General features: G+C 31.9%; 1 protein-coding gene and 1 non-coding gene across 3 annotated transcripts in view; one reads left to right on the top strand and one right to left on the bottom strand.

Annotated features, from left to right (window-relative positions):
* Fur2 (furin-like protease 2) overlaps positions 1-23,948 on the bottom strand; it is a 1,295,077-nt gene that overhangs the window by 262,199 nt on the left and 1,008,930 nt on the right. The gene's annotated exons all lie outside the window — the stretch shown is intronic.
* Positions 16,233-16,339, top strand: LOC143192085 (U6 spliceosomal RNA). The gene has a single exon (XR_013004710.1). It is a non-coding gene; the product is annotated as a U6 spliceosomal RNA (small nuclear RNA).

The following is a 23,948-nucleotide window of genomic DNA, read 5'->3' as shown; positions in this document are numbered from 1 at the left end:
ACAAAATGAGCTCAACAAAGAAAATAGACAGAAAACCAACTCTATCACTCTACTGATTTTTAATTTAATTATCCAACTAACAATTATCAGCTAAACTATGCCTCAGCATCAGAACTCCTGGCCTGAATATCAATTTGAGGATAAATCTGTAATAAATATGCCTGGTTTTAGTAAAAAAAATACGAAAAAAATCGAAAGTCAGTCTCAAAGTCAATTATTAACTTATTTTGAGAAATTCTCCTCTTATCGTCCTATAAGCCTGTTACCTGTGATCTCTAAACAATTCGAAAAATTATACATTAAGAGACTCAAGATAATCGCAGAGGAGAGTATTATTATTCCAGACTATCAATTGAAAAGTCCCCGGCCTGACACATAGATGGCGCTACTAGAATTAAATCCATATGTTTTTAATTAGCCCTAACATTCAAAATATGCGCGTTAAAATTTGATAGCTCTCGGATCATTAGTTTGTGAATTATAGCATTTTGAGTGAAGCAACTCTTGTTACAGTGAAAAAATGGATAAAAAGGAATTTCGTCTGTTGATAAAATATTGCTCTTTGAAGGGAAAAATACAGTTGAAGCAAAAACTTGGCTTGATGCCGAGTTTCCCGACACTGCCTCAGGAAAATCAACCATCAAGGATTGGTATGCTAAGTTTAGACGTGGTGAAACGAGAACCGACGGCGGTGAACGCAAAGGACGCCCACAAGAGGTTGTTACCGACGAAAAAATTTAAAAAATCCACAAAATGATTTTAAATGGCCGTAAATTGAAATTGAATGAAATAACAGATACTCTATAGATATTAACTGAACGTGTACATCATATCATTCGCGAATATTTGGGTATGAGAAAGCTCTATGCAAAGTGAGTGCTGTGCCAGCTCACTTTTGACCAAAAACAACGATGAATTTTTGATATGGAACAGTATTTAAAGATGATCAAGCGTTATAAACCCGAGTTTTTGCGTCGATATGTGACAACGGCTGGAGCATGGCTCATCATTTCACTCCGAAGTCTAATCGACAGTCATCCTAGTGGACTGCACACGATAAACCCGCTCCAAAGCGTGGAAAAGCGCAACAGTCGGCTGGCAAGGTTATGGCGTCTGTCTTTTGGGATGCGCATGGAATAATTTTCATTGACTAGCTTGAAAAAGGAAGGACCATCAACAGCGACTATTACATAGCGTTATTAGACCGTTTGAAGGACGAAATCGCCGAAAAACGGCCGCATTTGAAGAAAAAGAAAGTGCTGCTTCACCAAGACAATGCACCATATCACAAATCAGTGAAAACGATGGCAAAAATCCATGAATTGAGCTTCGAATTGCTTCCTCCTCCACCGTATTCTCCAGATCTTGCTCCCCAACGACTATTTCAGATTTTAAAAGAATACTACTGGGAAGAAATTTTCGTCGAATGAAGGGGTGATCGCCAAAACCGAGGCCTATTTTGAAGCAAAGGACAAATCGTACTACAAAAATGGTATCGAAAAGTTGGTGGGTCGCTGTAATCTATGTCGCACCCTTGAAGGGTGATTGAATTATGTTGTATGAAAAAACTAATTTTGCCAAAAAAATGTGTTTTACTATGGTAGGCTCGGTTCTTTTCAATTTACCTGTTATGTTATTCAGTGACTTGGTTTACCTTTAGCGACATTAACCATATAACTTATTTTATATCATATTACCTTTGTGAATATTCACACAAAATTGTAAGAGATAAACAAGACTGATATATTGATAAAATTAATTAGTTAATACCAAACAATAAACAATATAGGGAAAGATTGAAGATACAATTTATTTATATAATAAATGACTAAACAGAAATATGTCGGCTTATTTCTTTGATATAATGACGCAGATTATTTCTTTTAATAAGTTTATATAATTGACTTTAAGGCACATGAGCACATGTAATAAAACAATTTTAAGCAATATCGCCTTTACAGAAAAGAAAACTTTGCTACAGCAATAGCTTCATGTGATTCATTTAGTAATACGATTAGGAAAGTCTTCGGAAACCAAGCCAATTGCCGTTCCGTTCTTATTGAGTTAAATCGAGGAAGTGCAAAGCATGTTAATTTTATTTCTTTGTACGCGGGCCAAGGCCCTTTTATTTATCTGCCATTTTGGATATAATCGGGCCGAGTAGAATGCTCGGCGCGTTTTGGAAACGTTATTTGTCGGGTTTGTTTCTCGGCCAAATCTAATTAGCGGACGCATCATAATTTTTGTTCTTCGGGATATTGAGGATATTATATAGACGTATTTATTTTTATTTCTTCCCTAAACGTACATGGGTTATTTATTTCTCGGAATTTGTTACAATTCGTTTAAAATAATCAATATTTTCAATTAACTAAAATAGTTGGCAGTTTAATTGAACTGAATTGAGCCTTGAATGATTTAGATGAGTTTAAATGTTGACTAAAATGTGAAGCACGTTAGAAGCTGCCAAAAAATGTTTGCAATTTAGGCGGATTGTCTTTAAATATTTTGTTAAAACTTTATGAAGATATTCCAAATATGCCCTAAGCTGTAAACTATTTTTAAATAATAGTTTATGGTCATTTCATTATTATATGTGACATATATTAGAATAATTTTGTCTTGAATTTATAATGGAATAGGCAATTGGATGAAATTTGTGCAATTGTTTGAAATTGTAGAGAAAATGGATGAAAACATATATGAAAATTTATATAAAATTATATAACCAGTTTACAACACTATTGTTGTTATTTACGTTTTAACTTTAAATATAATCCTGACCAACAAATCAAACATTAAGCTAGTATTAATTAATGAAACCTGCAAACTGAATACTGAATAACAAATAAGATGCTATTATGAGAAATAATACTACGACTACTATAAAGAACGTTTTTACTCTACACCTACTTTATTTTATGAAAAATGCCAACTTATTGAACCGGAACAAAAATAAAATCGCCGGCTCAATCCTATCCTAATATAATATAAATTCTGATATATAGGGCATTCAATAAAACAGACAATGCACAGACGCATATATTGCTAATTATAGTTTATACAAATCTAAAAATCGTTTTAAATTCGAAGCAGAATTTTCTTTTCACCCTTACCGTCGTTAAAAAGAGGCAGAATGTATACAAATGTATACAATTCTTCAAAACATTAGTCATAATAATTAGATGTTATAAGCCCGTAAACGTTGAAAAGTAACCAAAAGTCAAATTTGATGCGGTAATATGTGCTGACGTTATAAATTTTGGACGAACTATATCTCTCTCAGGTTACAAACATAAATTCGCAGTTTTGCGTTTTGACAGCGCCAATCAGTCGCGTGGTGTAATATATATTAACTTTATATAAAAATCACTGCCATGTGCTCTACATCATAATCGCGTTTATTCTATTTCGAGATATTAATTTGACTGCTCTTGAATCTTCAAAAGTTACTTATTTGAACTTATCTTATTCAAAAAAGCTACAAGCTAGAGAGATCACTCAATATCTTGGTAAAAAAATATAGACAATTCAATTGTGAATAAATTTGTCGTATTCTCACGTAAAATGGCAATATTATAGTATCTGTTTTTTATGTTGTTTCCAAAAAAGCCACGTCTACGACCGAAAGAAAATTTTAATCTAGACACTCCTCTTTGGACGAGCCTAGAAATAGAGATAGTTTATATTTATTTACACATTTACTAGTGCCTTTGTTGTTGTGTACTGAATAGCTGTAAAGTAAATAACAACTCGAAGTATCTATGATAGATAATTTCGGCAAGGCAAATTTAGTTTTTTGGCTTTTGATTTTTGTTTTGTCTATATAAGCCATCTCGTTTTCAACCTATACTATTGTTAGGCTTACACGTATGGAGTTTAGGAACATAGAATATATATTCAACATGTTTTTGAAGTCAAATACTTCTTTTGTTTCAAAAATAATATGATATTCATGTTTAGGAAATAATAATGTCCGCCAACCCTGCCTCCTATTCAAAACAATTTCAAGTAATTTCGATATTATTTGATCAATAGCAGTTAGGAAGTCGTATAAATAAATTTGAGACTAATTACTTTGCCACAAACTTGAAGTTGAAGACAACAGGCAAAATGTTGTGTAAATGTTTCAAAATAATTATTTTAATATTAAAACTAACGCCCTATCGAAGTAAAAATTGCAAAAATATTAAAACAAATACTGAAGAAAAAGCAGCTGCAATCTGCCAAATTATTCACAGGGCGAGTTTGAATTATATATCTCACCTCATGAGTTCTATTTTGAAAATAGCAAGAAGTTGAATGGAAAACATTATATCAACTTACTGGACTGTGGAAAATTGTGAAAATGGATGGTTTATTCAAGCAAATAACAGAAAAATCAAGGCCTCATCGAATCATAATATACATAATCAAAATATACTACAACACCTTATTCTCTATTGCTCAATGTATAAATTCCGTCCATTTTTTCTTTCTCTGTTCAGTCTTTTTGCTTTGGTCAGCGTTTTTCATATAACTCAAGTATTTCTCTGATATATTTATCCCAGGTTCACCTGGGTACTTTACTATTTAATATTAAGTTCTTCTCTTTGTTACACCCGTAACTTTGGGACATTTAGCATTTATTGTTTGTATCTTACTTTTATTTCTCCAGTTTCTTAACCGAATATGAAGATTGGTCTGTAAATTGCTCAGTACACATTCATTGTAGATATTTTCTTCTGATTTTTTTAAATTTAAAAATGGCAATGCACATGGCATATATATCAAACATACATAATAATAATTCGATATTTAAGAGCTAAACTTAATCAACCTTTTGCTTAATGTATTTGCTCTTAATAGCAAAGTACAAATTCAAGGTCTTTCCAATGCTGACATTCATTTCCTTGTCCTGGCTTCTAATCGAAAAAAGAAGGTAATCGATTTCTATACCCAAATATTTAAATTCATTTACTATTATAATTACAATTGATGTTAGACTAAAATTGATGACATGTCTTATATTAGCTGATGGGTGCACGTATAACCTAAGAACTGACAAAATTTAGACAGAAATTATAACAAGAACATAAATCCAAGCGAAAAGAAATATGATTTTTACAAATATTTTTGTTTTATATGCTATTTAAGTGCACTAACAACTTTACAGAAACTTTATCGCACTAAAACTTAGTTTTAACAGGCTCTGATGCACGGAATTTGTATAAAATGAAATCGTTTGTCCGTTGAACTATATGTACCTAATGTAAATATGATTCAAATAGAAGCTAACCGTGTTCCAATAGTCAACAATATTTTTCACCGTCAACAATTCCTACCGGTAAAACTTACTTCACATCATTAAAAGTTTTAATAGAGCAAAACCCTCGGTCGAACCAGGGGTACATTTAATGAACATCAACTAGTTTTGTATTATCCTATACACATATATATATGACGGCGAATATATCTTTTATGGAAACTAACAATTTCTACATCAAATTAGTGAGGATAACGATCTTTACTAGGTCTCGGTAAATTATTAGGTTTGCTCTGCTTTGAAAATTTCCTCGCCCATGTATGTTCTTATTTCCGTAAACTGGTCGTAGTTAAAATAACATGAAGTTAACTATTAGCCTTTATATTAGTTAATGTTGTATTTTTTAGCTCCAACTTTATTGACTTAACTCTAGTATAACTAGCTAAAATTAAATAGGTTAAATTCCCTTTGTAGAACAAAAATTACATTTTAATTTGAATTAAATTTTAATTTAATTCAGATAAGACCTTAGTTTAAGTTAAAATGAGGCTTAAATTAACGCTGAATTGCGTATAAATTTTAATTATCTATTATATCCAATTAATTTTATATTTCATTCATTTTACATCAAAATCCTTCAATAATTACGTACAAAATTTCTGCTATTATTATCGCAGGTAGTTTAATATCTATTTCTCTCTTAAGGAGTGTAAAATAATGTTGAGATATTTACTGCTACAAAACTGTAACTGCAACTATATTAATATAAAATATTGAGCCAAAACTGCAACTGTAATTATATTAATCTTAAAACTTTCTCATTACTATTTAGTATGCATTATTATAGCTAAGTGTAAGCTAGATTAACTTTAACTGTCAACGTTAAAACCCAATATTCGTCAATATTATAATATAGCATCTTTCATAAAACTATAGCCAAAACCTATTAATTTAATTCGATATAATTTGAAAAGTTTTAAGAAACCTTTAGAAAAGTTATAGATCGAAAAAACAACAAAAAATCGAAAATGAAGAAAAAAAATTGTAGAAACCGAAATTAATCGGAAAGAGATTTTACTGATGATATAAGTCACCTACAGAATATCAGATGGGTCACGGTACTAGAAGAACATGGATTGATATTAAACAAAAAAAGAACAAAATGAAGGGTGATCAAGGATACATAAATATATCAACTGAAGGAGTAAGAATAGGACCAGTAAATTCATTTAAATATCTGCGATATAGAAGTTGAAAGTAATGAAAATTAGTAAAGAAAAACTGATATCAGAATTGGAAAAGCTAATAAATAGTATTAGTATATAAAATACGTGTAGTAGAAAGGTTAAATAAGGCTTTTGTTTAGTTTTATTTAGTTATTACCACGATTATTATGTACTATTTATTTATAATATTTATTACTTCTATTACGAGTTTCTCCTTTATTTTTTGTCGGTTCAATTTTTTTGTTAAAAATAATTGATTTTTCTCTTTTTAGTTTTAGATATTTACTCAATAAATTACGCAGTAATTTTATTTAATATTACAATGGGTAGTCAAGTAAAAGTGCGGTCCGTATGAGGACCAATAGGAATAAAGAAAGAATGATTGAAAATAAGGAGCACTTCAGGCCCCGGGGTTCGCAACATAGACTAGGTGACTTGACAAATGTTCTAACTAAACTGTTGGAGCAAGTCTATGAGAAATTAAGTAATTTTTTTAATTTTCTTATTACTCTTTGCAAAAAAAAATCGACATTTTAAAACGTTAAAATTGTAACAAAAAAGGAGCTGTAACTATGTCAGAGTGTATGTGTAACTGTTCAGAAGTAAATTAAAAGTTTTTATTAAATTAATTTAAAAGTTTATTAAAAATTGTTGTTTGAAACTTCACCAATTTTATGACTTATATAACACACACATTATATATATATATATATATATATATATATATATTTGTAAGAAATAAACTACTGATTTATTCATTCCTCACTAAAACAACCACTGCAATTTTAACTTAAATTATAATTTAATGTATACGATTGTATATACGCGATCGAAGTTCAATTCACATATTCTATCAGAATTTAAATAAAGTTCCATCATACGCAGCGCGATAAACCATAATTCTGTTTATGAATGTTTTGATTTCGAAACAAACTCGACTTCATTAAAACTGGGTATCTACCTGGAAAAGTTTCGGTTTATTAAAAGTTATAATGATGCGACCAAAGTTTCAAGTAGATTGTCAGTTACAAAAAAATCAAACTCGGATTCCCTATGTCTGATTCGTTTAAATGTATATAGCAGCATTGATTTACATCAAAAACTCTTAGGATGTATTGATATACTTGTAGAACGCTTTTGGTACTTTCAGTTATTATGATTTCGCTTTAATTTTCAATAAATTGATAATTTCAATAAAAAATATTTATTATACATAAATATATAAAAATACATATAAATATATATTTTAGAGTATCTTAGGTAAATCTCTGAAAATATATTTGTTCAATAATTGAAAATTCACTAAAAAGTTTAATATGATGCTACAAACTTGACTAATAACTCACCATCATGATATTAGCGCTCTACTTGTTATCGTTATCGATATAAATATTGAGGCTTCCTTCATTACATTGCATAATTTGCGTTGCAGACCCATGTGACTTAAGAGCTAATGAAGAAAATACCAAGGTATTAACAAATGACGATCGCTAAATACCATAAATCTTGGTATGCAGTTAGAGCAAGTGTGGAAGTTTAAGTACTTGGTACCAATAATGCAGGAAAAAAAGTGGTCTTGCTTCTCTAGGATGGTGCATGGAATAGAGGAAACATTACATTTATGACTAAAATCTGCCTCTTTCCAAGTCTTATTTTGCTAATCATTGTGCATTGGAGACTAGTGTTTTAAATTCGATTCGACAGTAACGTGATTTGGTGAGTATTGCGGTGCCAACAGCAAGTAATTGATTGAGAAGTTGACTATGTACCCGAGAGTCAGTTATGGATCGATGATAATGATGATGACAATACAACTTATTTGTTAAGCTTATTCAGGTAAAACTTCTGAATAAACAGTTTTCATGAAACGACTAGGTAATAGACAGGTATTATTTAGTTTTTCTAGAAAGTCACATTGAGTTAAGCTGAAAAAAAAATTATACTTGAACAATGTCACACAGTTTGACAGCCATTAATCGTTGTTCTTTGTTTGAGGCCCTTTTAATCAGGTTACTATTCAATGATTTTATATTACATTTTAATTATCACTCGATTGGTTTTTATCACTTATCATTAAACTTTTGTAAATTTGTAGCGTAAGGTACAAGTGTTACTAAAGACATTATTCAAACGAGAAATAAATTAAGGAGAAGAATCACAAGAATGTATTTATTATACAGCTGATATATTAGGGCGAAAGCACTCTATGTAGAAATATTTAGCAAGAATAAATATGAGAATTTGGTTAGTTAAATAGATAAATTGTTGACAACTGAATGGAATATTATGGAATAGTTTTAAACAACACGGAAGCTCTTTCCGATATGGTTAGAAAAGCGAATGAAGGCTGTGTAAAAAATGTTTACAAGTTACTAGAGCAAATATATACAAGAATAGTTATAACAAGATGATTCTGATTGATAGAATGACTAATTAAAGACGCCATTTAGTGCTTACGCTACGAAGAGAAAAGAAGTCTACTAAAAACAAGAGAATAATGAAAATTTCGAGTAATTTAATCTGAATATTGTAGATGAGCTTACTTTTTTTGCCACATCGCTCAATATATAGGTAACAATCCAAATAATTAAATAGCTGAGTTATATTGATAACGTATTAAGTAAGTAATAATAAATATATAGTAAATTCAAAATAGCAGTGACACGAGTGTCAATATGTGTCTGTCTAAAGATGTAAATTTGTTTTACAGTCAGACAATATTATCCTTGTCATTTTATTCTAGTTAAAAAGAGATAGAATGCTGTTAGAGAAGTTCGAACATGTAACAGAATGAGCCTGCAAAAGTTGTCCGTTTGCCAAACGTCTGAAAATTCTTCAAAATATTATAATTACGGGTTATAAATCGGCAAACGTTGTTTTAACTCTTTGTTTAATAAATTTTTTGCGCCTTTTGCAGCTGCACTGTATATTAGTACGGACACAGTCACCAAAATATCTCAAGAAATAAAAAACAATATAATAATAACATACTAACCTATAAATTATTGCGGCTGCAAAATTAATTGTAGTTTTAAGTTCTTCGATAATAAATGCATTTGATGTACCATGATGTTAAAATAAAATGTTATATGTCACAGCCAAATGTACTAAAACTCAGAGTTGATGCGGCAACATTGCGACGTTTTGATAGTTCTCCCGTTTCACTGCTATTTTGAATTGACTATACATTATAATTAAATTTAAAACTCTTATATTCAGTTTCACTTAAGTTATTTTGGAATACAGCTAAAAACATAGGCGTTTAACTAGGACGTTTTCTATAATTATGATGCTTTTTATGTTACTACTTTACAGTATACTTGTGATATGAAAAAAGTAGAGGTAACTTACACTTATTAACTTTTCCAATAAATAAATAGATGACTCTCAAGTATCCATTAATTACTTATTAATATAAATATTTAAATTACTCTTTTTATGTTTTAAAGTTTCTTTTTACCAACGAGTGTTTATCTGGACTGGGCCTACAGTTTAATGTGGCCTCCGAACCACGGTCCTCGGTATTAAGCCTACCGACTGGCGAGCGACCAACTTTATAGATTATACCAAAAGACATCCAGTCTTTCCCAGTCTGGTTACTGGCGGTACTTGGAACCATACTCATTGCCGAATTTTGCACTCTTGCCTAGGACAATCACAAATATTAAACAATCCCAAACATATATTTACGATTATGCCCCAGCAAGATTCGAACCCGCGACTATCGGTGGTGTACTAACAGTAGGTGGAACGTCCTGTCGCCTTTACCACTGCGCCAAACACGCCGGCTGCTTAAATTATTGAAGTTTATTTATAAGATACACTATGTTCCAAAAATTAAAATATATTAAAAGCTATAAACTCATAGCTAGTGATTCGCCCTATTCCATTTTTTGTCTTTCGATTTCATTAAATACATTTACTGTATATGTTAGAAGGTTCTGGTTTTAATTAATGGATCGTGTGACGAATTGTGTAATAAAATTTTCCAGCAATAAAGGAGAAAAAAGTTGGTTTTATGGGTTGATAACTTTTATGCGTCTAAAAATAGAAAATGATTTTAGTTGCTGGAAGACGTATAAGGGGATATAAAAAATATATATACACAAGCAATAAAGCTAGACTACTGCAATAATTTAATGTAGTAAAATATCGTAAAAAAACACCATATATTATGTAGTATATATATTTTCTTTAAAATTGCCCTATATTGCTTTATGTTCCTTTGAATTTTATTTCATATTTCCTTTATATGATGTAATTGGGGCAGTCATATAAATGAATATGAAAGCTATTTAAATGAGATTATTTTAAAGCTCCTTAAAAACTAAATAATTTAGAGTGCAAGTAATCGATAACTACTATAGTGTGTTTGTAGATTTAAATTAACTATGGACCAAGGGGTTACTGAAATAGAACTACTGGTCTAGTACAATATCTGTTCGGCAAAAGTAACCAAATTAGTTCAGAATAGACTGACTAGTTGACTGGTTGAATTACATTTTCTTATTCAATGCATCTAAAAGAGATAAATTCATGGGGTTAAAAAATTAAAAATTTGGTCTTTTGTCCATGTTTTATTAAAAAATATTTTGTTGTTGATATGCATCCAATATTCAATCAAAGCTGAGTGATTCCTCCTATGCATATTTTCCTAAACTTAGAGGGAACCTTGCACATCTTATGTTTCATTAGTGCTCTGTTAATGCCGTCTGTTATTCCTTGGAGAAACGGTTTTCTAGGATAACTTTTGGATTTTATCTTTTTCTGTTTTCTGCGCGTTGGTATTAGTGCTCATCTCGAAAATATTTTTACTTATACCCCTTAATCTGTATCAATTATGAGGGAGGACATGTCAGCAGTTGAAGAGAGCTGTAAGCTAACGAGACGTAGTTCAAAAGGTTTTAGAAGTATTGGTAGAAGTTATATATAAATATCCTGAAGAAGTATTGTAAGTTATAATATATATATATATATATATATATATATATATATATATATATATATATATATATTCTTACTTCTTCATCTGGTTTCGACATTCTAAAGGTCACAGTTATAACATAAACACATCGCCTTGTTACTTCGAATACGGTGTTCGAAGCCAGACTAATATCGGTCACGCGTTATAACATATTATGTTATCAGCAGTTGATTGTTGATTAAATAACTGAAAATAATGTACATACATAGGCATTTACATGGAATCTGTTTCTATATTTCACCGTAAAAATCTTTAATCGTACCACCCTGTGCTTTATCGTAAACCATTTCGAACTGTGCATATTTCGAAAAATCGCGTTCGGTTTGGCCCGAAACTGTGCCTCGAGCCCTATCGACTATAAAGAAACTTTATTTCTTTCTTCGGGATATGTCGGACGGTTGGTAAAAGTTTGGGCGCCAAGAAAGGATTTAAATTGTTTCCGAAGAGGACGTAAATACGAGATTCGGATACGATTGGTCTAGTTTTAAACCTGTTACTTTACATGGAAGTTCTATTAAAATAAAGTTATTTCGCGATAAAATCCCTTCCAATTTTGTCGAAGTTCTTGGCATTTTTAGTATGAAATATTACACACAGGAAATGTTTAAAATGCAGATTAACGATATTTTTTGTCGCATTTTTAATTTTTCTCCATTTTTTTCTCCTGTTTTACGACAAAGCTTCTAAAATCATGTTAATCGTTGATATATATTGTTTTTCATATATATATTCATAAATATGAATATTTGTATATCAGTACCTCATATCAGTATTGCTCATACCTTTTTCAAATTATGTGTTATGTCTCTCTGACTGAAATCCGATTTAAATGATGAATGAGAAATGAGAAATATAAAGGTTGATAAAATACATTACTGAGTGTACGGCGGTTATAAAGTCAAATTATTGTAATAAGACACATGACATCACATCTACGAGCATTAATTTATCGATAGTGTTTGATTATATAATGATATTTACTAGTAGTTTTGGACAAATGCCACAAATGGCTTTATTAAACGAATTATGGTTATCATTAAAATCATGGATTCAGCGAAAAAGACCAGTTCTTGAGGTACTTCATCATTTAATATGTGCCCAATAGAATTCACTTATTGGGATGTTCTGGTCGAGAAATAATACCAACATAATACAAGTATTTCAGAATTCTGAGAAGTACTGTGGTTACACCCACATCTATAAGAACAATTACTTATTGCGATACCTTCATATTCTAAGCACCATAGAAGAAATTAGCAACGAGACATGAAGAAAAACTCCACGCCCATGTTAACATCGAACTTTTTAAAATTTATTAATTACATTGTTATGTTATTAGTTGTTGTTGCCTAACCTACAACTTCTTGTTACAATAATTTAAACCTAGGTCTATATCTAGGAGGACCCGTCGGCCCTGTCTTAGTCTCTGGTGTAAACATATTTATGTATTAACACTGGTGTTTTTCTTTTATCTGCATTAAATGCACCTCAATACATTACACTACACAAGATCATATGGTTTGATGCTTTTGAGTCTGTGTCTAGTTCTGCTGTCATCCAAGAGTTCAATTACTTCGATATTGAGTCATGTCTTGTTGCAATTCTCTTGATTTCCCGGGTGACCGTTGATATCTAAAGGTCTCGGTGGGAGTAATCAGTCCGATAGTATCCCGATGCATCTACAATACTTTTCAGGACTTTGTTCTGGAAAACTGGTATTGTATATATATGATTTAACTCTCCCGTACTTGAACTCCGTATGTCCATACAGGTTTCAATACTTGTTAATATAATAGCAATTTAGTATGTACTGATAATTGTGATTTTCGTCAAATTGACCAATATGTTTTCCAATATTTTAAGTTAGTTAGTTTTAAGCTAGTTTTCGAGGGCAAAAAAATTAAATTGTAAATGATAAATAGTAAGATACCTTTGACTGGCATAATAAGTAATTCTTTGGACTGGTATAATAGGTAATACTTTTTTGATAAACTTTCACGATTCTTGTCCAAGCCTCTTGTTTGTCGAAACCTTTTTCCTAAAATCTTGAAAACTAAAATTAGGTTCCAAAGGTTTCAGAAATTGCATAGATCCAAAAGATTTGAAGAATTTTTTACAGTAGCAGTTGTTAAACTTCTTGTAAAAATATTAACCGTAAAAAGGTAAATAAAGTATATTAAATATTTGTAATAAATACATTTTTTGATAGGAAAACTCTACTTTAATATTCAACAATTTATTTTGTTGGCTATTAAGAAGAGCACCACAGTTTTTATTTGTTAACGAATGGACTATCTTAACAGAATGTGTTCAAATTTTAAAGCCCCTTGAAATAATGACCACCAAGTTATCTGGTGAAAGATATCCCAACGATGTCTTTAATGATACGGTTAATAAGAGGACTGCAACATTCCATCAAATCCAGGATTTTAACAAGTGAATGGGGGAAAAATGACAAAATTATCTATTAGATGTCATCAATAAAAGACTGGCAATTTTAGAAATGAATACGATATGCGGGAAATCCATCTTTTTAGATCCTAGATTTAAAAAGCAGGATTTAGTATTGCAAATAATGCTGAGTCGATACAAAAAGTTATCACAAAAGGGGTATCTTCCATTCTAACTTGAAAAAATACACATATAATTCCACAACTCAAAATTTAAGACAAAACAACTGACCAATAATGTATTGACATCTGGAGTATTTTGATAAAAAAAGGACTAGAATGAAAGAAGTAATTACTCCAAGTACTGTGGCAACTTTACATATTTAGCAGTATTTGGAAATTCCATTTATTGTGCGTTTAGAAAACCCATTGGATTTTTGGCAAACCCATAAAATGAAACTACCTGAATTATATCAGTTACACGTAAAATATTCCTCTATACCCGCAGCATCTGTCCCTTGGGAACGAGTTTTTTCAAAATCTGGGCAAATAATTAATGATCGAAGAAGTCGCCTCACGGGAGAAAAGTTGAACATGATAATATTCACAGTAATTGAAAAATATTTCCGTTCAAAAATAAATAAAACTTTTATTTAAACAGGGTCTGGTAGCTATTGTACGATCATTTTTAGGTTCACCATAGATTAGATTTCTCAATGATTACGTATATGTTTACATTTTATTTAGTAGTTATGGTTATTTAAAATCTTTAGTTTTTAGGTTTTATTTGAATTGTATTGTACTATTTATAGTTATTACGCTATGTTATTCAAAAATAGCAATTAATATATTAAAACAGGATAAAACATTTGTGGTGTTATTATTCCATTCCTTTTTACACATCCACAGAACATTCAGTATAAAAGTAATCCTACTTCCTTTAAAATTATATTTATTACATAATAATAGAAATTAGCAATTTTTTTCCTTCTCTTTTTTAAAGTTATCACGTGAATGAATATATATACATCTCTTATCTCAATCCCATTGGAGAATATAAAGACATTTAAAATTAACTGCTCTAAGCATTTATCTCCGTCCTTTTCTATCTCACATTTTATACAGACAAGAATTCGGACATCTTCGTCTGACATCACGAATGGAAAAAAACAGTCGAACCGTGCATTTGAATGAAAATAGTAATTACTATTTTCAGCCACAATTTTTTTGACTATCCACTATTTCGACTGTTTTGCGACTATCGACTGTTTCGACTGTAAATAGATAAATAGGTTTAGGTAAATAAGCTAAATTGTGTGTATATAGTAGAAGATAAAATACGTGTAGTAGGTATGTCAAATAAGGTTTTTTATTATTTTTATTTAGTTATTACAACAATTATTATGTACATATTTTATTTTAAAATGTATTTTTTGTGTTAAAAATACAAGTTTGGTCATTTTTTTTGTTAAAATTATTTTATTAGAGTAAAAGAATTGAGAGCCTAGAGAGCGAGGAATCGTGAGGTTTTCTGTCGTTTGTGTTTTGTGTAAGTCGCAATGGACTGATACCCTCAAAGTCAACGTATCTTTTATTAACGAAAACTCCTTGAGAAACTTTATGGTACCAAATTAGCATTGTTATACCTTACATTTCGAAATAACATGTGAAACTATATTATTTGTATGATACAATTATTATTAAGTTCCCCATCTCCGGGATAAGTAAGTTTCGACTAGGCGATCGTCGGCTTAAACGCAAACATTCTCCAGTATATTAGTGTCGCGGACTAAGAGGTATGTATACCTATTTTGTAAGTTTGGAGGGTGGCGGTGGCGCGGTCCAAGTTTTGAATAAGTAGATTTGTTACGAAGTTCCGACAATAAAACAAAGTTACAAGGAGGAATTTTCGAATTTTGCGGGCTCGCTTATTTTCTGCTTGGGAGATTTGTGGAATTGCGGTGGGCGGGGTCAGGGCGAGGGCTATATTTTTCCGTTGTCGTACATTTTCCTGCATTAAAGCTATTTCCATTAAAAAGTAGTATAATTTAGTATGTAGTTCTATGGATGTGAACGCGGAAATACATCTGTCGTCTGTAATATGTTCCGGATAAAGGAGGAAATAAAAACTCGTCGGATAGCAATACATTTTCCGTATTGAAGGATTCCTAAAGTACAAATTAGAATATTTGTACGTTGTCACATTTATCGTAAAATAATCCTAACACTTCTGCGTTATTTATGGAAAAATGTGGCATATAGATATTTTGCACCTTATTTTATTGTTATGATGACATATAGGGGAATATTAGTGACATGGAATAAGCTATTATAAGAGATATTTTGATAAATTTGTCACTTCACAATAAGATTTTATTGTAATGTTAGTACTCGCTTTGGCAGTACATATACTAAAATTGGAACGATACAGAGAAGATTAGCATGGACCCTGCGCAAGGATGACACGCAAAATCGTGAAGCGTTCCATATTTTTCGGATTTTATGAGTTCCCTAGAGAGCCCAAGATCGGCAAGGATAGTCGACCCTCTGGTCACATACTAGAGCTACACAGAAAGTTACAATATAGGGGAGCAAGAATGACATACCTCTGGGTTCCCTCTCATAGGGGAATACCCCGTAGTGAAAGGACGACTTCTTGGCAAGCAAGGAAGAGGAATCAACCAAATTAAATAAGCTATTTAGCAAAATAGATGCCAAAACTTACATGAAGGCGCTCTCTAGGCAGTTAACCGAACTGGATTGGACTGGAACTGGACCTTCTCACAAAAAATAAATAATTATGGGAAATCAAGAAAATCTTTTATCAATCCATCAATCATAATAACATCAGCAGATATAAGTCAAGTATCCTGGCACGACTACGAATAGGGCACTGTAAACTAACTCATGCACATTCTTCTAGATTGTCACAAACATGGTGATCTGGGGCGATAACTAAAAATACCGAGAACATTGGAGCAATTGGCCCAACCTGAGCAGCTGAACCTGCTATTAGCTACTGAAGAATTAGCTACCTGAAGACCGCAGACCTGCTTCAGCATTTGTAACATTCATTAGGAAAATGACCATTTTAAATATTTTATTAGGTAAGTTATATATATTTTTAATGTTCCTATAGTAGTTAATGTCTCATAGCACATTGTAATACACCCTAAATAGCCAAAGAGGCTGACGGGTTAAATAAACAAATATAAAACAATATGATAATGTTATTTTGTTGTAAACTTTATTAGAGTGTGTACATTTTACCGGTTGAAATCAGGAATTGGTTAGAAAACAGATAAGCCCACTAATTACTAATCGAATTTTGGAATATGCCATTATGGTAGCAGAGTCGGAATGGATCAAATTAACCTGTTATTGATGTCAGAATTTGCTTTTCTGAAGTATCCAGTTTCTGTTACTCGATGTATTTGGTTATTTCTGACATACCATGATACATTCAGATTTATCCCCAACATCTCATTTTAGAAAACTTTCAGAATTTTTATTTTAATGGGATTTTTAAACGATACCATAATGATAATTGTGAATAAAGAACAGAATGTATCATCATTTAATTCGGAAAGGTAGATTATTCTATGGTAGCTATCGCAGGAGTTTACAAGATTTGATCTGGCTATTTTCATCAGTATATTGATTTCAGAAAGGGAACATTTACAGTAGAAAATGATCACCAATAGAGATAAAATACCAAAACACTATAAGTTATTAAAAAAAACACATGATGACATTATAACAAAGTTCACTTGCGGAGGTTAACTTATGGAGGTTTTTTATCACTAAAAATATTGGATAACTCATTTGAAAAATGACCCAAGCAGTACTTTGAGGAAGATTGTTCGTCTTTCAAATTGACTTCCGACCAACTGATACTCTGCTTTGAGCCACTGTTTCTTTCAAATCCATTGAAAAATATCAAGAAATGTCATCATAGAATATCAAGTATTTAAAACGGAAATATGATTATGTCGACGAACAAAATATATATTTACGCTAAATATTCGTAATAAATATACCAATTATATAAATCGACTGATGACAAGAGAAAGAATAGACACATATAAAGATTCGGAAGCAACTATATTTGGAAGGAAGCGGTTTTCTCGTTGAAAAGATTTATATTAAATGAACAATTACAGATGGAAAAAATATAGTACCTAGATCAATATTTTAAATGTAATTGTTTATGATGTAAATTGGCTAACTAAAATGTATTAGTTTGTTAACCAATTAATACTTTTAATTAACCTGGGTAAAACATATGTAATATAAAAATTTATATATATTTTAATTCCATTCTGGTAATTCAAACTTTGGTTATTATAAAACGCGTTCTTATATATTGTACGTTGTTGTAAATATGTAAATAAGTCTACTGTGCGTTTATGAGATATTCAACGATTATTATCTATTATAAATTGTGAGTTATTATGAATTAAGTGTGTGTCTTTGTTAGCAATAAAATTAACAGGTTCTCTATTTATCAATCATGCATGAAAGATCTTTCAATGATGATCGTGGGTTGACATATATTTGGTTAAACATATCTGTCTACATATATCTGACACATAAGCAATCAATATTTGTTAATAGCTTTTGATTTGCTTTTAAAATAACTTAAAAAGTTCTTCGAAGAATACATATCGTTGTGTCTCAGAATAGCATCCTATGGAATGTTGTCCCACCCTTGTATCAAAATATCTGCTGATTGCTTCATAACATTGAAGATGGAAAACTACTCCTCACCCTCTGTTCTAAATTCCCCATAAATTTTCCATATAATCGCCGAATATGGTATTTCTTCACAGCAAAATTTCTATCACTTTTAATGCAGTAGTTTTTTGTCTTATGTTCACAAACCTTGTTAATGTTCGTCGGCCTATGTCAGTTAACTTAAGGTTTAACCCACAATGCCTCTTTGCCTATCATGTTTCTCCATGTTTTGTATATTCTGTCATTACCGTGGATACTGTATTTCCTGAAACGTTATCAAGAATTCAACTGCTGTGAGCAACAACGCTAGTGCTAACTTAGCACTAACCCTCTTGCGAAGACTGAGAGATCACGGATTTCACCGATCGCTTAGTTTTATCTTCTCAGAGCAAACCGTAAAACACACTGAAATATAATCAAAATTGTCATGTAAACTTAGCAACAGATACGCATCGCAGTATTTACAGGGAAACAGTATTGTCAACGTGTAAAATGTGCGATATTACATGGTATTCAAATGATTTTGTCGTGTCTGCCCTCTGTATCCATATATTTACCTATTTCCACTATGATAAGATGATATATTTTTTTTTGAAAAGTTAAAACTAATAAATCATTATATGATATAAGCATTAATTACTCACTAATAGTTCCGTCATGCTGTCTATATATGTCATCTAAAAATAAATACTCATTATATAATTCTTATTATATAGATAAAAAACTGAAAACTGCTGCTAGTTTTCTTTTATTTAGGTCTTCTTGAATAAATACATAGTTTTAAGCCATTGTAGAGACAAGTTGTAAGGAAGTTAGGAATATTAATTTTGAAAAATCTCTATGTTAAGTATTCTTTTAGGGTAAAATAATTTAGAGCGTATATAACGTAGAACCGTGATGTTTTTGTCGTTTGTGTTTCATGTGTTAAGTCACAATCGAATGATAACATAAACATTTTAAAAGCGACTCGCCTTTAATAAAAAAAATCCTTTAGTAACATTATGGTACCAAATTGTTATACCTTATATTAGTATTTCTAATGATTTCAATTAACTGAAAACAATATTCCCGAAAATAGTTTTCTTAAGTTGGGATATAGCCAGTATACAGATATTATTGCCGAAGATTTATAAATAAAAATACACTAAGTACCAATGTAATGTGACAGTGCACATTATCGAGGTGATCGAAATCGAGAATTATCGGCTTCTTCGGATGAACTTCTTCACGAAAATGGTGGAGAAAACGATCGAATCGAGGGAAAACCTCAAATTTCAAAGACACGTGCAATGTTTTCACATATTTTTTATCTAAAATAATCAGATATTCGTATATAATGTTATTGCTGAACTGATGTGACGAAAAATCGGAAGTAGTTCATATTTCTTTTTAAGCACTAACCATATCATATGAGAAGACGTAGAAACATGGTAGGCAACTGTTTCTATGGTGTAATAATTATAACGTTAGCCCCGTAACGTTACACCGTAACTTAGACTAGGTAGCGGGCTCCACTACCTGAAACATTCCTTATTTTCAATCATTGTTTCCTTATACCAATTTTATATCATACAGGCTGTACTTTTACTTGGGCTATCCATTGTAATACTTAATAGAAAATTTTCGTAATTTATTGAGTAAAAAACTAACATTCAAAAGAAAATAAAAAAATACAAAAACATTTAACCGGCTTCAAAAAATAAATAAAGAACTGGTTAAACATTAAAAAATAATCAAACTTTTTTAACAGAAAAACAAAATGTTTTAAAATAAAATATGTATGTAATAATACTTTTTTTTGTAATAATACTTTAACTAAATAAAAATCAGTTTGAAGTCGGTGCCTAGGCCTCAGACAATACAAAAATACGTCAATTGAAGAATCCCTGGCCTACCACAGTAAAACACATTTTTTGGCAAAAATTTTTTTAATTCAACATAATTCCCTTCAAGGGTGATGCACTGATTATAGCGACCCTCCAACTTTTCGATACCTTTTTTGTAGTACGATTTGTCTTTTGCTTCAAAATAGGCCTCAATCACCTATTCATTCGTTGAAAATCTCTTCCCAGCGAGCATTATTTTGGGATATGAGAATATGAAATAGTCGCCGAGGGCCTGGGTTCTGGAGAATACGGTGGATGAGGAAGCAATTCGAAGCCCAATTCATGGATGGCCCCATTCATACTCAACACGGTACATAACCTTGCCAGCCGACTGTTGCGTTTTCCCACGCTTTGGAGCGGGTTCATCGTGTGCAGTCTACTCCGGATGACTGTCGATGGGACTTCGGAGTGAAGTGATGCGTGAATGAATGAATGATGAAATTATTTTGTCGATTTTTGTAATGTTTTCGTAGGTAACAGCCTCTTTTGGGCGTCCACTGCGTTCACCGTCTTCGGTGCTCATTTCACCACGTCTAAACTTAACATACCAATCCTTTATGGTTGATTTTCCTGGGGCAGTGTCGGGAAACTCGGCATCAAGCCAAGTTATAATTTCCAAACTAATGATCTCATGAACTAATGATGATGCGAGAGCTGTCAAATTTATACACCCATATTTTGAGGTTTAGGGCCAACTAAAAAACATATGGATGTAATTCTAGTAGCGCCATCTATGTTTCAGGCCGGGGACTTTTCAATTGACCTGTTATAAAAATAAAATTGTATGTCATAAACACATAATTAAATTAGGAACAAAACAAATCTAATTGAACATAATTGTTTGGGCACGGTTCTAACTAACTTTTATTTATTATATTATTTAACTGATTTATTTATAATTATTTTTTGAAATCGATTCAATTTTTTTGATAAAAATACTTTATTGATTGTATGTTTCTTAGATGGTGTCCATTGTACGAATAGCGGTACCGTTTGACTTGGTTTCGAAATATTCTCAATAATTTCGAACAAACTCGAAGCAAATGACGACATTAGAAACCCTTACCCTTATTTATATAATTAAAATCGACCCATATAAGTATAACTCGTTGTTTATTCCGGCTAATTTAAACATCCATCTTTAAGCGTAACAATTAGCGAGTACCCGCTCCCTCGAAACGCCCCATTAATCCATTTAAAACGAACTTAAGCATCTGTTCCGGCTGTCCTTCCGTTTACAGTTTCGCGAAATTGCCCCCTCACGGCCCGGAAATCGCAAATAACTAATCATTTTGTTCGCCGGCCCTTGGGTCGGTCCTCTCTCTGAAATTATTCACCGGGGTGTTGTGGCCGTTGACTTCCACCACCTCGCTCCATTTGCCCGTATACGGCTCCTTTGTTCCGTCGGTTCTGTTAGTTTACCTCGTCTCCCGACGACCAGCGTCCTGGCTTGACAATCAAACTTTGTGTAAACGGTCAGCTTCCTGCGGACCCTTCACGTTTAGATAAGTTGTTTCATTGTTCGGAAAATCATTTCGTCAGATTGTCTTTAGACGTATCCTCTGGATAGTTTCGAAGTAAATTCGGGTTAAATTAGATAAAAAATGAGTATTTTATGTCTGAATACTGTTAGCTCTATATTTACTTCAGTCGTACATAAGAGGTCAATTGAAAAGTCTCCGGCCTATCATAATAAAACACATTTTTTTGGAAAAATTAGTTTTTATGTTCAACATAATTTCCTTCGAGGGTTATATATAGCGACCCTCCAACTTTTCGATGCCATTTTTGAAGTACGATTTGTCCTTTGCTTCAAAATAGGCCCCAATTTCGGCCATCACCTCTTCATTAGACGAACATTTCTTCCCAGCGAGTATTCTCTTGAGATCTGAGAACGGAAAATAGACGCTCAGAGGCTGATCTGGAGAATACGGTGATGAGGAAGCAATTCGAAGTCCAATTCATGGATTTTTGTCATCGTTTTCACTGACTTGTGACACGGTGTATTGTCTTGGTGAAGCAGCACTTTCTTTTTCTGCAAAAGCGGCCATTTTTCGTCGATTTCGTTCTTCAAACGGTCTAATAACGCTATGTAATAGTCGCTGTTGATTATTCCATGCGTATCCGAAAATACAGACTCCATAACCTTGCGAGCCGTTTGTTGCATTTTCCCACGCTCTGGAGTGGGTTCATCGTGTGCAATCCACTCGGATGACTGTCGATTGGACTTCGGAATGAAATGATGGAACGATGTTTCGTCCATTTATCATATATTGACGCAAAAACTCGGGTTTATTCCCATTGCTCCCAATCTGATGATTGGGAGCAATGGGAGAAGATTGGGAGTTGATACTCGTCGTTGTTTTTGGTCAAAAATGAGCTCGCGTGGCACCAACTTTGTACAGGGCTTTCTCATACCCAAATATTCGTGAATGATATGATTACACGTTCAGTTGATATCTCTAGAGTGTGTGCTATTTTATTCAATTTCAATTTACGATAATTCAAAATCATTTTGTACATTTCGTTTTGTAACAACCTCTGTTGGGCGTCTGTAACAACCTCTTTTGGGCGTCCACTGCGTTCACCGTCTTCGGTGCTCATTTGCTCACCGGAAACTCGGCATCAAGCCAAGTTTATGCTTCAACTGTACTTTTCCCTTCAAAAAGCAATATTTTATCAACATGCGAAATTCCTTTTATAAATTTTTTGCCCAATAACAAAAGTTGGTTCACTCAAAAAGCTATAACTCACAAATTAAGGATCCAACGGCTGTCAAATTTATACACGCATCTTTTGCGGGTTAGTGCTAATTAAATTATATGGATTTAATTCTAGTATCGGCATCTATGTGTCAGGCCGGAGACTGTTCAATTGACCTGTTATGCAGAGTAAACGTCTTAGTAAAAATCTTAAATATAAAACTTATTTTACGAAATGTCATAACCATGAAGGAGTGTTAGGGGAACTTTTTTAATTCTAAGAATTTTTGAAAAATTGTGTAACTGTATTAAAACATTCATTAGGTTTTCGATATAACCAAGAAAATGTTGCTCTTAGATTTTTTTTCAATGTATGCATTAATTTTGCAATATACTATTTATTGAAACATAAATGGTAGGCAGCTTTGGACAATTTTTGCTGATTTGATATTCTTAAATTAGGTAAGACGTTTTTCCCATGGTCGTTGAATAGCTCCAAACCCTTACGGACATATGTTATGCCTAATTATTGGTAACTCTATAGTGTTAGATATGGAGGGAAAAGTTTTAGAATTATTACGAGTAAAATGCTCAAAAAAAAACTAATTTTACGAAATGTCATTGTATATGTCAAAGTATTCGGGCCAACCAATAATACGTCGTTTTTAGAAACTTTTTTACAGTTGATGCTAACTTTACGATACTCTTTTAGTAGAAGTAGAAATGTTCACATTTTGGTGAAACTAACAAATCAAAATTGTAGACACTGTTTACGTTT

This window comes from Rhynchophorus ferrugineus, unplaced genomic scaffold (assembly GCF_030347505.1).
Source record: "Rhynchophorus ferrugineus isolate W39M unplaced genomic scaffold, kcgeb_rfMv2 rfM2, whole genome shotgun sequence".
Classification (NCBI taxonomy): domain Eukaryota; kingdom Metazoa; phylum Arthropoda; class Insecta; order Coleoptera; family Curculionidae; genus Rhynchophorus; species Rhynchophorus ferrugineus.
Note: the sequence above shows the minus strand (reverse complement) of the source record. Positions and strands in the feature narration are given on the sequence as shown.